At 40.0% G+C, this 19299-nt stretch overlaps 1 long non-coding RNA gene across 1 annotated transcript; it reads left to right on the forward strand.

Moving 5' to 3' along the window:
* The first annotated feature begins 630 nt into the window (after positions 1-630).
* LOC134218019 (uncharacterized) lies at positions 631-18616 on the forward strand. Its single transcript, XR_009981217.1, has 3 exons — positions 631-999; positions 12400-15813; positions 16032-18616. It is a non-coding gene; the product is annotated as an uncharacterized LOC134218019 (long non-coding RNA).
* Positions 18617-19299: the final 683 nt, after the last annotated feature.

The raw sequence follows: 19299 nt of genomic DNA on the forward strand, positions 1-19299 counted from the left end.
GATATAATGTACCGCTTACGATTCCATAGTTGTATCGACCATTAATGGTTGGATTGGTATGCGATCATTGGAGTTCTTATTCGAAGACGTTAAACATCAAAGTTGCAAGAGTTGTAAATTAGTAAGCGTCGTAATTCACACTCGTGTTAAATCGATCATGTTGAAGCCGAATTAAGCGAATTCGAACAACTATCGAATAAAACAAATGAAATTTAATATCAATAAATGAATAATTCAATGTTTAAAACATATTTTTATTTGTCTTTTTTCTTATTCACAAGCTCTTCTGTTACACTTTTCTGTTGTGTGCAAGTTTCGGTTCTGAAGGTTTTTTTCTTTCAAATACGACAGTCTAATAAGCTCCACGCTGCCGTAATGATTTTTTTTTCGTTCACTTTTTCTCGATAGATGCCAACTAATTACGATTTGGGACTTTTCTTCTCTTTTTCATCTCTTGTTCTTCCACTGTCGCATTCCGAAAACTATTTCCATACTCCAACCCTGCGAACATACTCTCGGCACGTGAGAGCAGAAGAAGATCATTATCCTGATATGTGTGAGCATCCTTCTGATAGTGGTTGCGTCAACAATTGCCGGATATTTCGGTTTTAAATCAATAAGCAAAGCATCGATCGTATCGTAATCCAAAAGCAGAAAAAGACAAAAGAAAAACGAATGTTGAAACGTAATGATTTTTCGAGATACACACGCCCACAGCCAATTCAAACCTAGTGATATCAACAGTTGCCAACGACAGTGATGATGGTGAGAAGGCAATTAGCCTACAGGAGAAGCTATCGTGCGAATTCCAAACGTTTTTCTTCGGTTTCCCTGACGCATCCACATTTCGAAGAGTCAGATTTGTCCATTGTCAAGGCTTCAGCGGTTATCATCGATGTCTGGAGAACACTAATGAAGGCAGCAGCAACATCAATACGTTGTCTGCATCATCGCTTTGCTCAGAAAAGCGGAGAACGTGATATATTCACCATGCAATTCGTAAGTATTATTACTGATAATAAAACTTTTGATTGTAGGTCCTTGGAAAATATCTTAAATACATAAAAATATCTGAAGAACATGTTTTTGTTAAGAAAATTATTTTGAGCTTTTTAGTGGAATGTTTTCACCTGTCATAAGACGAGTTTATACAATCCCATTGAATTCCACCACTTAATTGTATCTTGACAGATACGTATTTCGACCTCAACAGTAAGGCCGTCTTCAGTGTCTCGTACTTGACGCGACTTATTGAAGTCGAGTCAAGTACGAGACACTGAAGTCGGCCTTACTGTTGAGGTCGAAATACGTATCTGTCAAGATACAATTAAGTGGTGGAATTCAATGGGATTGTATAAACTCGTCTTATGACAGGTGATGTTTTTTATGTGTGTTTTCGTTGAATACCAAATTTATTTAAACAAATACTATAAAGTGCCATGACGAATGCACCATATGCTTCGCACTTAGGCTTTTGATTTTAGCACTTTGTGTTTGTTCATAGAAATTCAAATACATATATATTAGAGTGGGGCGCAGTTGTATGGAAAACGCAAACTTTGTCCGATCATGTGAGATCAAGGTTTTTCTGAATCGTTCTGGGACCCCAATCAACTGTGCAAAATATGGGCTCGATTGGTTGCAACCTCGCATGCCGCATCGCGTTTTAAATTTACATGGAGATTAGTATGGAAAAACGTACTTTTTGCATTTTTGCTCTTAGCGGCTTCAATTTATCATCAATCACGTGAATCAATACGTTAGCATATAGTCTGGAAGATGCCGAAAGACTTTGCCGAAGAAGGTACGTAGCTGGAAGGTCTACAAAAAATGTTATAACGTTTCTAAAATCGATTGTTTAAACCATATGCAAGAAATCGATGTTACTGCCAGCACTATCGAACAACCTATGGTTATCGAAGGGCAAAACCCATCTTCCTTCTTGTCGGATTTTTTTCCTTGTGAAATAATTCTGGATAGTTCCTTTTAGCTCTAAAGCCCTATAAGATCAATTATTTTGAAATAACACTCAGTTAAATTATTGGTCTACGTAGTACGGCAGTGTTGGCAGAATAAACGATTTTTTGCATATGGTTTGAACACTCAATGTTCGAAGCGTTATAACTTTTTTCGTGGACGTTCCAGCAACGTGCCTTCTTCAGCAAAGTTTTTCGGCATCCTTTGGGTTATACTTTAACGCAATGTGCCACTTTGTCTACGATGAACTGAAACCTGTAGTAGTAGAAATGCAAAAATATACGCTCTCCCATACTAATTTCCATACAAACTTCAAACGCGATGCGGAAAGCGAGGAAGCAACAATCGGTCCCATATTCTGCACAGTTGTTCAGGACCCAGAATGGTTTCGAAAAACCATTGATTTGAAAAAATGACCATGACGCCCCACTCTAATATATATGGCAGTTTATGAAAGTGGTGTTTTTTTTTTATATTATTTAAGTGTTCAAGGTAATAATTTAAAAATCCCATAAAAAATGCGCATAATTTGGAGTGATCACGGTGTGTGCGTATCAGCTTTGAAAGCAAGTTTGTTACCTACACTTTTCATAATGAATTAAAAAGTTTTGAAGCTTTCATAAGGACCGTAGGTAGACATGGTTTCTTCACCAGATAGAGTGCATACAGAAGACGATATCGCAAGGGGATTTCACAAGCAAACTTGAAGGAGGCGCATGGTCTTCCATGCCATGCATTGTTCGATTACTATTATAGAATACAGCATGGTGCACACACAGTGAACTGGTCTATGAGAATTCATAGGTGACAGCAGAAGCATTGGACAAAACATATGTAACTATGTAATATCTTATTACCATAAACATCTCTAAAACAAAAATCTACAGAATATTTATTTTTGAAAAGCTAAAAAGAACTAAGTATCTTTATCAGACGTTGAATTTCGTGTCTAGAATTATGTAACAGGCACACATGAGTGTTTATAATCTTAGGGATGTAACTGCATTGATCGATTTGTTTTCGACGTTGTTTTTTCTTTATTATAGCGAATTGCGGTAGTTTGCCAAAGATTTAATGGTTTGGTGTGTCAAATGATGGTTTCATCCGGCACCAGAAACAACAAGCACGGTTGTACTACCTATGATGGCATATCAGCCCCATATGAATTTTCGTCGTTTTCGAGTTAGTTATTCATCATAGTATTATCGAATGCAACTGTTAAATTGGAATACTTGTTCTGGAAAAGCCGAGAAAAATATCAACTCAGTTTGTCCAGACCGCATCGTGCTTTCTGTTACGGTCGCGCGAATACGAGGTAGCCGTTTCGGTATTATAATGAATTAACGCGACACGTACATTAAAGTTACAAATTAATAATTGTACGGAGAATAAAACAATACATTCATTGACTTTACTGAACTCGGTTATGACATTTGTGTAATGACAATATAACATAATAACATAATAATGACATGACATAATAACGTCATCGAGGTAACCAGAAGTACATAGGAGGCCAGCCAACATGGTGTCCATCAGTTGCTGGAACGCGCCCGGAGCAGTTTTCACGCCTGGTGGCAGGCGATTGTAACGGTATAGTCCACGATGGGTGTTGATGGTGAGCAGATCTCGACTGGCTTCTTCGATTTCTACCTGGAGGAAGGCATCAAACAGATCGATCTGCCATTTTCAGAAAAATATATTAAGCTCGTTTAGTGGAATGTATTAAACCGTCTAAGACGAATTAAGTACTGTCCATTTAATTCCACCAGTTAATTTTCGTTATCTTTGCAGATACGTATTTCGACCACAACTGTGTGGTCGTCTTCAGTGTCTTGTACTTGACTCGACTTGACTTGACTTGTCGAAACGACTTGAGTCGTTTTTCAGTGTGCTATCGAGTCTCCATAATGCCAAAACATCTCGTTATTCTTGTACTTCCTCGAGCATACTCGAACGATGAGTCGTTTTCGAGATCGAATCGAAAGCCGTAATGCCAAACATGTTCGACTCGATAGAATTACGTTCGAATCGAGATGCACAATGCCACCCCTGGACTGCGGCAGACTGTAGTGCTTCTATCATTGCTGTGTTATGTTTCAGACATAACAGCGTTGAGAATCTTCCAACAATTGTTCCAGTGTGACGTCCGCTCGCTCCTCTGTCTTTGACAGCAATCTCGTTCGAACTTCTCCGTCTCCTCCGACTTTAGTCCGCAAACAAACATTAGACATTTGAATTGCTCTTCTGTCATCTTACTCCATTCGAACTCAACACAATTTTTGTTGATCCGGCAAGCAAAAGAGATGAAATCCTCATTCGATTGCTTTGCTGTTTGAAAACATCTATATCGTTTACTAACGACAGATTCAATAGAACCGAAAAGTGTTTTCAATTTCTGAACGGTCTCATCGAATGTATATTGTTTTGGAGCCTTTGGTAAGATAAAACTTACGTAGCGTTCATGTTCCACAGCTCCCAACTTGCGCATGAGCAACCTGACTTTAGCCTCATCGTCGAGGCTTCTTTTTCGAATACGTCATCATACCTTGTGTACCAAGCTGCAAACGTAATGCTGCTCTCCGGCTCATACCGGAATTCTTTGATGTTGTTCGCTAGGTAATCGAGTATGATTTCCGGATTCGGTGGTATTTGAACTCGAATGGATGACATTGCTTGATGGAAAAGTGCTTGGTGCTGCATGAATTCCTGCTGTTGCTGCATGAGCTGATGTGCGAAGGCTTGTTGTTGCTTGAATAGGTGGGCAAAAATCGTGCCGGATGATGGTGGCTGCTGCTGCTGTGGAATTGACTGCGGGGGAGGGTTGACGACGTGTGGCTGCTGATGTTGATTGTGCTGTCCGGGATGCTGGAATGTCCCAGTAGGTGGTTGCTGAGGTTACGGTCCCCGTCCATGCTGAGCCGGCGTCGCTTTCTCGGTAGAGGCACTTTTAACCGATTTTCGCGACAGAATCACTTTTTCCCGAGTCGCCACTGTTACGGTCGCGCGAATACGAGGTAGCCGTTTCGGTATTATAATGAATTAACACGGGCCCTCCTTAGCCGTGCGGTAAGACGCGCGGCTACAAAGCAAGACCATGCTGAGGGTGGCTGGGTTCGATTCCCGGTGCCGGTCTAGGCAATTTTCGGATTGGAAATTGTCTCGACTTCCCTGGGCATAAAAGTATCATCGTGTTAGCCTCATGATATACGAATGCAAAAATGGTAACCTGGCTTAGAAACCTCGCAGTTAATAACTGTGGAAGTGCTTAATGAACACTAAGCTGCGAGGCGGCTCTGTCCCAGTGTGGGGATGTAATGCCAATAAGAAGAAGAAGAAGAAGAAGAAGATGAATTAACGCGACACGTACATTAAAGTTACAAATTAAAATATAATTGTACGGAGAATAAAACAATACATTCATTGACTTTACTGAACTCGGTTATGACATTGTGTGCAATGACAAGGCGTCAAAGGTTTGACAGCTGAACTGTCAATCTTGAGCCCGGTTACTGAAGTTGTCCATTAGGGTTGTCCAAGTCCCAACACTTTCGTGCTGTGTGATTCTTTTTCTCTTTGCTGAAGGAAGTTTTTAATACTAGCTATTTAAATTTCAACAGTGCTTCTCAGCGCTATTCGTACCTACTGATCCCATTACGATCTTTGCTTGGACCCGTGCCTTCGTTTCACGTTGGACCCGTTTGCGGATGTAAAATTCCTACAAGCGGTGGTAATCCTGCAGGGACAACATTCTGGAAAAATAAAACTCTTAGAAAATCACGTCTCCACGCTCAGCAATGAGCATTAATAAAAACAAGAGAAAAGGACCGTCTTTGCCAAAGAGCGGAAAAAATAGAAGGAAGATGGAGACTCAAATATTCCTTCTAACTCTTACATTGGAAATAATTCTTCTCCTATAGAACTGAGCAATCAGTTCGATTTAATTCATGACGAAATTGAGCAAATCCAATCTACCTCTAGCTCAGGTGATTCGATCCATGCGAAAAGCAAAGGATTTCACCAATTGTGGTATCTGTTGCCGAGATTTCTGGCTGTAGGAATGAGATTTTGAATAACCTTCACTGCCCATGATTCCATAGTTAACGTAACAACCATTGCACTTTCGCGTGTATTTCGAATAATTTAGGGACAAAAATCGCAAATTTAAAACATTCCAACCCGTAAGCACTTAGATGAGCCTTGGAACAAGCAACGTATCGATGTTGCAGCGGTTGATAATTAAACGCTTAATAAATTAAATTCGCTGAAATTTCGAATTGTTTATACGTCAACTATGAAATCAAGAGTAGTTCAGGGGATCAATGTTTCATTTCAGATTGCCAGGATCCTTTGACGATCGCAAACGTCTTCTTCAGGAGTTAACTGAGAAGCGGCATAAATTCTTCACATACGACGACAAAACTGAGCGATTGTTCAAAGTCGTCTTGAAAGGTCTCCCCAGTGGTGATAATTCACTGGATGGCATTAAAATTGAAATTTATCAATTATTAGGATTTTCACCAGTCCAAGTAATTAAGATGAAAAAGAAATATCGCTCTGGGGTACTTCACAAGAATTTTATTTAGTTCACTTTAACAAAAGTGAACTAAATAATATGAAAAGTTTGGACAAGGCCTGTATTATGTCCCATGTCCGTGTTACATGGGAGTATTTCCGGAGGCCTGGGGAAAATTTCCAAAACCCCTCTCAGTGCCGCAAGTGCCCAAAGTGGGGTCACGGAACTAAACATTGCCATATTGATGCTAAATGCATGATTTGTGGTGGAACCTCTCACGCCAAGGACGCCTGTCCTGTGAGAGAAGATTCCAATAAATTTAAATGTGCCAATTGTGGGGGCAATCATAAATCCAATTTCTGGGAATGCCCTTCACGCAAAAAAGTTTTGAATTCCCGTGCAAAATTGATGACGGGAAATTCCAATAGGATCCCAGATTCGCCGGGTAAACATATTTCAAACGCTCAAAATCCGCAATCATTTGCCGGTCGAGCAATTCATACCCACCACAATCAACGAACAAATTTTGCTCCTACCTCTCACCGGGTAACGAGCAGTTCGTCGAATTTTAATTTTCCAAGCACACCTTCCTATGCAAGCAACGCTGCCGACGATGAATGACTTACCGACGGTGAATGATTTTCATACCCATTCATCAACGGAAAATAACGTTCGTTCTGTCGACTCAGGTAGCATGTCTGCTTCCGACTTTGATTTTCTAAATGAACAATTGCATCACATGATTGATGCAATGCTCAAAGCAAATACCAAAACTGAAGCTGTTCAGGTTGGTATCAAATTCAAATCAAATATCAAACGAATTCAAGTCAGTTGTGAGGCCAATTGGTAACTCATGCTGACTTTGACTCTGATCACCTTCCTGTGTGACGTTTGAAATCTCACAAGAAGCCATTAACAATCCAATCTGCCCTACTTTTAATTATCATAGAGCTGGTTGGGATTTATATAAAACGTGTTCCTATATCGATAGGAATTTTGATGTTGATATTACTCTTGATACCAAAAGTGATATTGATAATGCCTCGTATCTTTGACAAATTTAATTGTCGAAGCCAGAGGCATTGCAATTCCCATATGTGAAATTAAATATAACTTCATTATAATTGACGACGATCTTCAGCTACTGATCCGTATTAAAATGTGAGACGAAGGCAATACCAAAGAACTCGCGATTCCGCGTTGAAAGTTATTTTGGCGAGATTTGCATAATGAATAAACGTTTCGCTAATCTGAGAAATACCAACTTTGGGAATGATTATCGAACCCTGAGTATGGAATTGATGTTTTGATCACACACGAATCATTGTGGCCACCGGGGTGTCCCCTGGAAGATCCGGAACATCGGTAAAAATAGCCAATTAGGAAATTTCATCGTAAAGCGACGGATTTTTTTAGAATAATTTTTTCTCCTCCAGGAATTCTTTCGGAAGATCCTCCAGGAAATCCTCCGGAAGTTCCTCCAGGAATTCCTCTAGCAATTCCTCCAGAAATTCCTTCGGAAGCTTCTCCATGAATTTCTCCGGAAGTTTCTCCAGGAATTCCTCCGGAACTTCCTCTAAGATTTCGTCCGGGACTTCTTCCGAAGGAATTTCTGGCGGAACTTCAGAAGGAATTTCTGGAGTAACTTCTAGAAGAATTCCTGGAGGAACTTCCGGAAGAATTCCTGGAGGAACTTCAAGAGGAATTTCTGGAGGAACTTGCGGGGAAATTCCTGAAGAAACTTTCGAAGGAATTTCTGGAGGAACTTCCGGAGGAATTCCTGGAAGAACTTTCGGGCGAATTTCTGGAGGACCTTCCGGAGGAATTTTCGGAGAAGCTATCGAAAGAAATTTTGGAGGACTTTTTAGAGGAATTTCTGGGAGGATCTTTCGGATTTGTTTCTTCTTTATTTAAGTGTTTTTCAATCGAAATTATGTACAACACTAGTTTTCGGAGCAATTTTGGACGGTTCATGACATCAACTAACATTATCCCTACTGTTCTGATATATTTAAAGCAGTCAATCCAGTGAATGTTCCGGATCTTCCATGGGTCCACTTGGTGGTTACAATGGCCCGTGTGTGGTCCTATTCAGGGCTTGACATTAAATGGCTCTGAAAAAATCTCGGCGCCCCACGATGAAATTTACGTATTGTTAATTTTTACATTCATAAAGGCTATTTTTAGGATATTCCGGATCTTGCAGCGAACCACCCGGTGGCCAAAATGGTCCGTCACAACATCAATTCCGTAGTTAAGGTTCGATAATAAATGGTTTAAAAAATACCGCCGCTCTGCGATGACATTTTTGAATTGACCTTTTTACGGGTGTTCCGATTGCTGGAATACAGTCAAAGCAGCCATTAACGACGCAGCGGAGAACAACGTCGGGTATATGGGACGAAGTCGACGGAACGTTTGGTTCGACCTTTTTCAGGAGAAGAAACGGCGCCTGGAAGAAGCGGAGTGCGAGGAGATGGAACAGCTATGCCGTTCTCAAGAAACACGCAAGTTCTAAGTTCTATCAGAAGCTCAACGCATCCCGCAAAGGCTTCGTGCCGTGAGCCGAAATGTGCCGGGATAAGGATGGGAGCATCTTGACGGACGACGTGTGGTGATCGCAAGGTGGAAGCAACACTACGAAGAACATTTGAATGGCGCTGAGAGTACAGACAGTGAAAGTCAAGGCAGCGGAGGATGTGACTACGACAACCAGCCCTCTCCTTGAGGGAAGTTAAGGATAACATTCAACAGCTAAAGATCAATAAAGCAGCTGGTAAGGATGGTATCGGAGCTGAGCTCATCAAGAAAGGCCCGGAAAAGCTGACCACTTGCCTGTACAAATTGATAGTCAGAATCTGGGAAACTGAACAGCTACCGAAGGAGTTGAAGGAAGGGGTTATATGCCCCATCTATAAGAAAGGCGACAAGGTGGAGTGTGAGAACTTTCGAGCGATCACCAAACTTAATGCCGCCTACAAAGTGATATCCCAGATCATCTTCCGTCGTCTGTCACCATTAGTGAACGAGTTCGTGGGAAATTATCAAGCCGGCTTCGTTGATGGTCGCTCAACAACGGACCAGATTTTTACTGTACGGCAAATCCTTCAAACATGCCGTGAATACCAGGTCCCAACGCATCATCTGTTCGTTCATTTCAGGGCGGCATACGACAGTATAGACCGCGTAGAGCTATGGAAAATTATGGACGAGAACAGCTTCCCTGGGAAGCGTACCAGACTGATCAAACAGCGGTGGATGGTGTGCAAAACTGTTTGAAGATTTCGGGCGAACACTCCAGTTCGTTCGAATCGCCCCGGGACTAAGACAAGGTGATGGACTTTCGTGCCTGTTGTTCAACATTGCGCTAGAAGGTGTCATGCGGAGAGCCGGGTGTAATAGCCGAGGTACGATTTTCAACAGATCCAGTCAATTTATTTGTTTCGCGGATGACATGGACATTGTCGGCCGACCATTTGCAAAGGTGGCAGAACTGTACACCCGCCTGAAACGTGAAGCTACAAAAGTTGAACTGGTGGTGAATCGCGTCAAAGACAAAGTACATGCTTGTGGGCGGAACCAAGCGCGACAGGGTCCGCCTGGGAAGCAGCGTTACGATAGACGGGGATACCTTCTAGGTGGTCGGCTGATAACAATGTTAGTCGTGAAACACGAAGGCGCATCATCTGTGGAAGCTGTGCCTACTACGGGCTCAAGAAGAAACTGCGGTCAAAAAAGATTCGCCACCGCACCAAATGTGTCATGTACAAGACGCTAATAAGACCGGTTGTCCTCTACGGCCATGAAACATGGACAATGCTCATTGAGGACTTGCAAGCACTCGGAGTATTCGAGAGACGGGTGCTTAGAACCATCTTTGGTGGTGTGCAACAGGACGGTGTATGGTGGTGCAAAATGAACCAAGAGCTCGCCCATCTCTACGGCGAACCCAATATCCAGAAGGTAGCTAAAGCCGGACGGGTACGATGTGCAGGGCATGTGGCAAGAATGCCGAACAGTAACCCTGTAGAGATGGTGTTTGATTCCGATCCAGCAGGTACGAGACGGCCTGCAGCGCAGCGAGCGAGATGGGACCAGGTGTAAAACGACTTGGCGAGCGTGGGGCGTGTCCGAGAATGGAGAGATGCGGCTTCGAACCGTGTATTGTGGCGTCAAATTGTTGATTCAGTGTTATCTGTTTAGATGTAGATTAAAAAAACGTTTGTTCCGGATCTTCCAGTAGACCACCCGGTGGTCACAATGGGCAATGCGTGTTCATAGCATCAATTCCATACTCAGGGTTCGACAACAATAGGATTTGAAAAAATCCCGGCACTATACGGTGAAATCTACCAATTGACCTTTTTTTTGATATTCCGGATCTTCAGGGGACCACCCGGTGGCCAAAATGGTCCGTGTGTGCTCAATCGCTCGGTCCGGTTTGGTGGCGGCCTGACGATACACACAATGCAACTTGGTTGTACAACATTTTACTCCGCCCACTCGAAGTCTGAGCAAAATCAAACGGTTTTATTTCATTCGACGAACTTTATAACTTTGAAACCGTCTGTCCGTCGTACAACTTGTCCACAGACGGTCCGACATTTTTCCGACCGAACCAAATTTGCTGGGGGGGGAGTCAAAGTTGTACAACATGCCGGAGCGTGTGGGGCCCATTATGAATGGGATACAAACTGACAGTATTTCAGGATTTTGCGAAATTCACGCACACAAAAATTATGATATTATCTGATTATAAGGTTTGTCGATTCACGGCATTCAAATCTTATCAGTGTCACTTAGTTAGATGGAGACGCAAGGTTAACGATGCGATGTTGGGAGTTTCTACTGCTGATTCTGATAGCTAGGTGCCAGGCGGGTATCCCGCGGCTGCATTCCCCGTATTAAGGCTCCCCCAGACCTAAGCGATTTTATCGCCGCGACGGCGACAACTAGTCGCCGCGTTTCTATCATTTTGACGCTGCAGGCAATGTTCTATTTACTCTTCCATACCGACTACGACAGAATCGCTGTCGACAAGTGCTAGAATCGCGTTGCGACAGTCGCATCCCGTGTGTTTGGGGGAACCTTTAAGGTTCCCCCATACCTAAGTGATTTCACGACGTGATTCTATCGCTTGGCGACTGCGATTATGTCGTCGTTGGTATAAAGCGTAAGTGGAGCAATGCCTGCAGTCATCCAACGAGCGGCGACTAGTTGTCGCCGTCGCTGTCGCCTTTAAGGCTCCCCCACACCTAAGCGATAGAATCGCCGCGACGGCTTTTCTGATGATTTGTCGTTCAATTCCACTATTTTGTAACTTTAAAGATACGTATCTTTCGATCTCGGCAGTAAGGTGTTCCTCAATGTATCGGTACTGGACTCGAAAACTGTGGGCTTTGTGGCTGTGCGGCGTCAAATGTCTAAATGACCTCTCGTCGAATACGGTTGCTTTCTTGAACTTGCTTTTTCGCAAGTGAAAGTATTCCATTAAACTAGCTCTACAACAATGTTCTATTAATGTTTATGTGCTGCGTATTCAAAATTCGTAAAAAAAATCACTAAAAGAAAGTTATGAAAATACAGCGTAGTTCCATTGTCCTGGCCGTAACACTGGATTGCAATAACAATTTATTAGTCTCTCGTCGATTTCAATACGTTTGAATTGCAGAATAATGTGATTAACAAAGTTTCTAGGAAATGTATTATTATTTAAATCTTGAACACTACATTAATACACTAGTTTTTGTAGCACAACGTAATGAAATTTAAAAAACGTAAATACAACATACCGAAATATTATGCTTCATAATTATTGTACAATCCAAGGACCTAATATCATTAAATGTACTGAATGAAACATTGAAACTGAAATGAAACATTATTAATCAATTCCATCATTTTAGATAATTTTCGTCTCAGTGGCAGTCGGTCTATGAGTACCTCATATTTTTTGGATTTCGTCAATGCCACCGACAATGCAATTCAACTAGCGTTCAACTAAGCATCAGCATCAGGAGCCACGATTCAATTACGCTGGCGGGAATAAGTGAAGAGACTATCCTAGGCGATATGTGTGGGGCGGTCGTGTAATCTCGAAATACGTTCCAGTTTAACAGGATTAGTGGTGTAGTGTGCTTTCCATCCACGAACTCGTGATTCGGCTCGAACAATTGCTTAAACTGTGTATAAAGCTTCTGAACACACCCCGCTTGTTGGTTGAGATATTTCATTAAGTTTGCGTATAGGATTAGGATAAGTTTCTCGCCGTCGTCGGGAGGCGTGCGTTTGTACTGTTGATTCGATTCGCGATGGGTTTTTTCCGCTGTTGATTTGAACATTAGGCGAAACAGCCATTGCACTCTATATCTAGTCAAACTGAGTGATGGGCGGGCGAGTCCGCAGTGGAGTTCGGCGCCCCATAATCAAGTTACTCTTAGCCTAGTTGAACACCAAGCGAACGCATACAACACCCGAACATCCGACTTCGTACGGGGCTAGGCTTTGAGTTGGTTCTGATGTGTATATACTATTTAGGGAAATTTTATTTCGTTTTCGTTGAAGCTATGTATCCTACTCGAAACGAAGCGGTGTGTAACGGAAACTTGGAAAATGGCTTTCAGTACTGACGTTTCAGTTCGTGTGAAACCTTTGTCAGGGACACTGTATGTCTTTATTTGTGAAATGAAGACGTTTGGTGCTCCATATAGTGATATGATCTTAAAGTAGGACGAATATTGTGAACATGGAAGTAAAACATGGTAAATATATATGAGGCACCAAGCAATTTAAAATACAGATTCCCTGCTAAAGTTTATAAATGAACAGTGACCTCAAAGCTATTTTCCAAGCATACAACATAACAGCCGTAAACAATAAAGAAAGACGGAAACGGTTGAATTTTGCGCGCAAGGTTATGTACTCTCGTTCTAATTGATACAAGTTGCAGTTTGCAGTTTTTGCTTGCAAAATTGGAGTGTTTTAGGGCAATGCATATGCGTATTTGGGCGATTAGATAAAACAGAATGATCTTTTAAAAAGAAAACAAAACGGGATGTAGTGTGTGTGATAAGAAGTTCTATTTAGAGACGCCTCCTTAGCAATAATACAATGAAGAGGGACACTTCCAATCAGCGTTAAAAGTAGAATAAATTACACATACACACAGTCACTCACACGGGGGAAAGGGTAGCCCACTGGGTTTGATTGGCCGTCTGCGGATCTCGAGTGTACATAATGTGGTGCGATCGTCTGCGGCCAACGGAATCCATTGCACTCAGGGGAGGACAGGTTAAAATCATGCAAGCTATTGAAATTGGCTTAACGATCTCTCTCTATATATGCAAGCAAAATGTATAGCAAAGCAAAATGCCGAACAAATCAGTGGTCAAGTGTGCGAGTTCAAGGAAGCGATTGTTTTAGCGCGCGAGCATGAATGTAAAGGCTAACACGTGATTTAGAAATGCGAGAAGAGAGTACAGAACAAAATCATAACACGAACACTAATAAAGAGGAAGAAAAAATTTAAAATGTTCAAGAAAATGTGTGATAATATTTAAAAAAAATAATAATCTCTAACATTAATTTGAGGGGAAAATATACAAGAGGAAGCCTATAGATATACTACTTACATGCTACTACAACACCTATTCACGAGACGAGACATCCTAACAAGAAGTCAGCAAGTGACTTTAAAAAAATGGACAATAGCGGGAAACCGTTGGTCATTTGACCGTGGACAACGTTCTTCTGTATTTCATCGGTGAGTGGCGAAATTTCTTTGGGCATTTTTTAGAAGCTATTTGTCTCTCATGTGATATCGAGATGGGAGTTTCAATAAGGTAATGACAATGAGCTGCTGGTGTTACCCGCGCTTAACAAATTTCTTTGTGCTGTTGTGTCAGCCCGGTCTGAAGCTGTCAAAAAATCGACTAAATCTCGTCAGCTGATCAGAGCTGTCTCATGGGTTGCCTTATAATAGGAATGCTTCAAAGGGCTGCAGAGCGGCTTCACGGTAGTTGATTGGAATCTTAACCAGGGCTGATTAAAGATAGATATCGTCAGTACTTCAGCTCTTTCATGGCCGCTCCGGAATCGAATTGTCACAATAAACAAGTCATCAAGCGTAGTTGCTTTTTTTTTCTCCATGACTACTGTGTATCAACTGATAATGCTGTCATTTTTTTTTCTGTAAACAACAAGATTGCTACGATTATCGATGTACAGACAAAATAAATGACGCTCATTAAAAAAACATCATTTTAGAGTTAATCACTAATACTTCTGATAACACGACTCTTTTATCTTTTGGAAATACTTCGTTAAAATTGATTTATAGCCATCTAAAAAGAGTAGCTACTCACAAAATAAACGTTGAATAAATTACAAAATATGGAGAATCATGGACTTGACAATGAATGAAATTTTCATCAACTGTAGCACCATTGCATCTTGTGTCATTTCGAATGTGTATTGTTTATTTACAAGCATTGATAGCAGTTAAACTAAAAAAATCATACAATCGAAAATAATTGTCAATTTTACTATGAATTAAGGTCACATTGTTTAGGTTGATTCTCAAATCGACGAACCTCTTAGTATGCAACTATTAGTTGCCACAATGGCCATCCTTGTTCCTTCCGAATTGTCAAGGGCACACAGCTCAATGATTCACCAGTCAACCGCCTTTATTTTTCTATTCACGATTGCTGTCATGCAGATGCTGCTCCAATTTGATTTGATTTGACAATGATTTTTGTATCTCTATTTCCGCGAATTTAGAAACGGGGATCCATTGTTCACTATAGTAGACAGTACTGTAATTGTAAATGTCAATCTTTGATTTTCAAATACGCTCTTGACTGCCCATTTAACTCGACTTATTATTATGAAACGATTGTATACAGCTCCCCAATTTTTGATATTCAAAATTTATTTTTTTTCCTGATATTCCAATTGTTTCTCTTACTTGCTAATCAAGGTGCGATAAGAAGCGTTACCGAAATTCATTCGAATCATTCAGTCATACAGTCATTACACTCACACATACAAAGAATACTCGACGCAAAGCGGGACGACACTCAGAGAAAGAAACGAGAAAACATGAATCGTACTATACTGCCCAGAAAATTTAAACTTACGAAAGTGAGATTTAAGAATTTTACAACAATTCACGATAAGATTTTTCACTAGTAGGAAACCGAAACCCAGACGCAAATCAAGGAGAAAAACGCTACCCAAACTGTACAGTTGTTGCGCCACCAAATCTTTTGTTTTGAGCTTATGACAATTACCTTTTTTGTAAGGTTTTAATTTATAAGGTTTTACATCAAATAAACATAACCTCAAAAACTCAATCGAATGAACTCAATTTGACATTTATCAGTGGTAGGTTCATGAGGTTCATCCTATCTCCCGCAGCAAGCGGATGAACCTTTGTTTATATACAAACCACCGATACCTGTCAAATATGGAAGAAATTCACCAGGACGCAGCCGTGGCTACATACGTGTGACGTCACACTGTAAAACCAAATAAGACGTTCGTGTGTAATAAAGAGAATATCTTCTGCAGTGAGGCTACAATTGTTGCTCATAATGCTCAACTGGTTTGATTTAACCCAATAGTTTGGACTCCTGTATTGAAAAATTGGAAAATCAGCCAAAGGCAAATAGCAGCAACATTTTTTATTTTTGTTAACATATTTATTAATGACAGTTTTGAGTAAAACAGTGAGCGACAACGTTATCAGCATTACACAAGGAATGAAGTCTATATATGTAGCATTTAAAAAAGTAATATCTGATGAAAACACAAAGAGCTAGCCTATTCATTTAAAATAGTTATTTACCTTAAAGACGAAGCAAGTAATAGCAAGGTAAAAATAACAATTAAATTCTTATAGCCGAAATACTAGTCAGTTAGAAAAAGAACTCACGTATAGGACGTCTGCTAATCGCTAAAAGAGCAACAAATTTAAAATCAAGTGAAAGATAAAATGTAATTCAATCTTCTTCCTCTCGTGGACAGCGAATAAAAAACAAATACAAAAAGATACTTTGCGAATAAGATCAAAACACACACGAAAGCCCTAACAAAAAAGGAATGCACACAAAACAAAACAATATCACGTCATCTAGGAGAAAAAAACAAATAAAAGCGCTCTGTTGTACAGAAAATATTTTTTCTCTATATTTCTCTATATCGGTTAATAACTAGTAAGATTACTATTAAGAACAAAGTATTTAAATAAAACATAAGCTACTTGGATGACGAAAAGCATTGACAGACCGGCCAAAGATGGCACTGCGTGCGAGTGCTGTCACCACCTGCAGTGAACCCTCTCTAGATCAATCCCCCTATTTTCGTGCACTGTAGGTTGTGAAGATTTTACAATCCCATTTAGACGCTGCATAGCTCTCGAATCACTGTTTCTTTTCTTTTCCATATATCTCAATATTGTAATCATACAAAAAAGTTGCAATAAATTTTAACCCTGTTAGAAAACTCGTGACACGTTTTTTACAGACGACTGTCGTGACAGCGAGTCGCAAGCGGCGCCATCTTGGGTATGTCAACCTGGAAAAGAGAAAATTAGCAAATATATATATAAGCGCAGCAGAGGCAGCAGCATTATTGTGAGATATAAAAAGCAAACAAACAAACAAAAAAATCGACACGTGTTAATTTTAATTTTTCCTCCTAACCCTTTCTCTTGTATTAGATAAGGCATTTATTTTTTCTTGAAATCTTGATGTTGATAAAAAAAATATTGCAAAACGAAAGCGAAACAAGCGTTGCTATTGGGAGGAATCGGCGGAAAAGCGTTTGACAGAAGTATAAATAAACAAAACATGTTTAGAGATGGATCGTGTATATTGTTACATTTAATCGTAAGTCCATTTTGAAGTTACTGACAAGTTAATGAAGAATCTCTCAAAATAGTGTTGAAAGAATCGTAGGAAAATCATTCATCTCTATCTACACAGGCAGTGCAAGGAATACAATAAAATACCAATTAGCCCTTCCTCGGTTTGACAGCAGTTTGCCATTACACAAACACGTACACACAGTTCCAGTTACCGAACGAAAAACAAACGGAAACACACTCATGTACACACATACATACACTCATTTCAGCATACACAGAAACTTTAGTCACTTCAATCCGAGAATAAAATCAACCACACCAACAGGTTTAAAGGCATACCCAAGAACATAGAAAAGAGATGATGTATTAACAATAACCTATAACAATGGAAAAATAGCGACTAACGAAGAAAAATCAAGATGAAAAATGGACAATTGAAAATTGGTTTTCATGTTATTTAATAAAACGAAACAAGTTAATAAGATTAAAGGAGAATCAAGTGATGGCTTTCAAAATTATATAAAAGAAGAATCTAAAAAAATAAATAAAGTTAATAAAAGCTAACAATTTTTCGCCTTTTGCATTAAACACACATCACGTACACGAAACATACATACACTGACACATGTAACACAAACATACAAAACATCAATGCTAGCCAACAACCAGTGATTAGGAAAAGTAACAATACTAAATTATATTTCTCTCTGTTTCTGTCTCTCTGAAGATAATAGAAACAATATGAAGGAAAACACTTACACAAGAACAAAAAAAATCACAATACATAAATGATAAAACAAACGGAAAGACTTTGAAAATTTTACCGCACTCGTAGATAAACGACACCGTTCAATTTCTTCCTGGTAGATATCCCTGTCTCTAAGGCAACGCAAATATGCAAAAGCAAATACACACACACTCACACTCACAAACATTGATTACCTAATACACAAAGAAGGAACGTGCGAGCGTATGAAGCGAATCGCCCATCTTTTGTGCGACCCCACCGGTCACGTCTCGGGACTACCACAACTTTTACAACTACTGCTACCAAATTTCCTTTCCCAACTCACACAAACCTAACACAGAAGATACACACATTTCAAGAGAAGTCGTAGAAGAACTCTTTTCGTTCTGCCCGAAACTTATTGGTACCTTCACTTCAAGGAATAGAACAAATCACTTTACAACAGGAAATACAACAGCTCGAGGGAGAACAGTAGTACCCAAAAGAAAACACAAACCAACAAGAAAGCAAAGCAAATGCAAACAAAGTGAGAGTAACCGTGTGTAAAACTTGTCAATTTTTCGCATAAAGAAATGAAACATCTACTAAGAAAAATCGAAAACCAACATTTAGGAACAACAGCAACAACAAACAACCAGCAAACAACAGCAAGAACAACATCATCAAACTAAGTTTGAAACCAGCGCAGTTGTCAAACAAATGCAAACCTATCACAAACAGCTACCATCACACTTGTGAAAATGGGAAATAGAAACGAAACCCAAATGAAAGTGGATATCCTTCTTTCGACTACAATTCAGTAGCAATAGTAACTGAACGCGGATTCAGTAAGAATCGGTTCAATGTGTAACATCCACAAAATCATCAAAACCACAGAAACAACAAAGACAACACAGCAAAACACGCTGAAAAAATGGAAGAAAAGTAATTTACGAAACACTATCATACACACAGAAACCAGGAAGCATAAAACCGCAGAAAGCAAAATCAGAGAATGAAAAACCAAGTAATCAGCTGTAATCTAATTCAAAACAAAAACAAACAAAAAAAAATGCTATTATAGTATGTAATGAAATTTCACAGAACCAGAGAAAAACAAAATCGTTGCAATAAAGATGAAAATATTAAGGATAAAATTAAAAAAAAAACGACTTCTATAGTCTACTGCGTTTTATTGGAAAGAACAAT

This window comes from Armigeres subalbatus, chromosome 2, assembly GCF_024139115.2.
Source record: "Armigeres subalbatus isolate Guangzhou_Male chromosome 2, GZ_Asu_2, whole genome shotgun sequence".
NCBI classification, from domain to species: domain Eukaryota; kingdom Metazoa; phylum Arthropoda; class Insecta; order Diptera; family Culicidae; genus Armigeres; species Armigeres subalbatus.